This window comes from Elephantulus edwardii, unplaced genomic scaffold (assembly GCF_000299155.1).
Source record: "Elephantulus edwardii isolate Elephantulus edwardi_28Jun2011 unplaced genomic scaffold, EleEdw1.0 scaffold00064, whole genome shotgun sequence".
Lineage (NCBI taxonomy): Eukaryota > Metazoa > Chordata > Mammalia > Macroscelidea > Macroscelididae > Elephantulus > Elephantulus edwardii.
Window position 1 is genome coordinate 16,001,827 of NW_006399814.1, and position 1,974 is coordinate 16,003,800.

Here is a 1,974-nt window from a genome sequence, read left to right on the forward strand (position 1 = left end):
CTTGGAGAGAATATTTTGCAAGCCATACAGCTAGTACACTGCAGAGCCAGAATTTTAATCTAGTCTGTCAGGCTCCAGGGACTGAGTTTCTTGACCATTAGCAGAAGGATACTGTTCCTAGGAAAATGGAAAGTGGAAGTTGGCCAGACTGCAGTGACAAAAGGTGTCCAGCAGCCACTCCACACTCCCACTCAGCAGAGAGAGAGTGATCCAGCTTGGGAAGGATGTATCCACCTTCTCCCGGGGTGACGGGAGGGGCGGGATCATGCTGTACCAAGGTGGCTGTTTCTACTGTGACCTTATAGCTGGACCAATTCCGGACAACAGGAGGGACAAAAGAGTAATTGCCCTTCTACCATTATCCCCCAGTGAGGTGTTATATGATTGGGGAAAGGCAATTTTAGTCATGTAGATAAAAATAAAAAGCTATCAGCCACAAAAAAAAAGAATATTTTGCAAGGATAATAAACCATAATCCTGGACATAATCTTCACTACAAATCAAAGCCTTTTTTATGGAGCTGTAAGTACCCATAAAGAGGCACAGTACAAACATCTGGGAACAAAGAAGTAGAAGCAGGAGTGGCCCCTTTTATCATCATCCCCAAGGACTCACTGTCAAACTTGCACTTCTCATCCTTGACTCTTTAGGCTCTGTAGGTATAGTGGTCCTGGTTCTCAAAGCGGGGACACCTTCACCAGGGGCTGCTACAAACATCCTACTGAGCTCTAAGCCATAGCTGATGCCAGGCTCTTTAGCTTCTTCAATAGCTCAGCTGTAGCTGAGTCTGTCTTTCTGTACCAGGGGCTCTGTCAGTGTCTGTTACTTCCCCGGACCCCCTCCCTTTGTCTGTCTGCTTGTTTGTCATGATCACGGACCTGCTGTGTCTGTCTTTCTCTTAAAATAATCTCAGAGACCAGCAGAAAAGACCGAGACATGGTAGGGCTCCTGATACATGACAGGGGTAGGAAGGGATATGTGTAGTGCCCAGATGATTAATTCATTTGGGTGTCTCTTTGGTCTTGTCCAAATTTTGACAGTAACCATTCACATGCAGTGACTGCAGTTTAAAATAGTCTCCAGTGAACTTTCCTAGGATGAAAGTAATACAGAAGGTAATAAACTTGAACATGCCTTTAAAAGAGCAACATCTCCTTCCTAACCCCTCTCTCCTCTCATTCTCTTTCCTAAATGTCAAAAATCTGAGGTCAGAACCTGTATTAATTAAACAATAAATTAAAAAGGAAGTAAGTTGAAGAGTAATTGAAGAGTGTAAGTGCACAAAAAAGCAGTTTGTTCTGTGGAGCTCTGGACATTTATTAAGTAGAATGCATCTAGGACTAGAGACTGGTAGAAATTAGTCTCAAAAAAATGACTAATTCTCGTCATCAGAATCCAAACTTCCTTCTAGAACAGTCAATGCGAGGCTGGCACAGCACTGGGCCCTGCTTACTCTGTTTTATGCAGGGCTGCTACAAGTCAGAGCACACTCAGTGGCTTCGACAACAACAACAACATACAAGTTTTTCCCAAGAATGTGTAAACTATGCGTGTGATAACTGGTCATGAGAGAGATAGTGCAACCTAAACATTCATTTTCTACTAACCAATATAGTTTCTCTGAAGAGTCTAAAACAGAGCTGTTACCCCAGTTCATGTCCTCCTCTCTTCCTAGGTACTTAGAGTCCAATCTAGTTTTGTTGCCTCCTGGAAAGTCTCCAGGAGTGATGATTAATCATAGTTGGGCCAGAGTGGAAGCTACTTTGAGGTGTGAGTTATTTTATTAACTTCTCTTTCATATGGAAATTGTATTGCTTCATTGATTTGATTGTATGTCAAGCAAGGGATAGAAGTGGTCTTCAAGAAAAGGGTTTTTTTTTTTTAATTTAGGTTGTTTATTTTTCATTTCAATGAACATCTACAGAGATTTTGGGATTCCATTCATTCATTGTTGCACCCTTCTCCCCACACAAA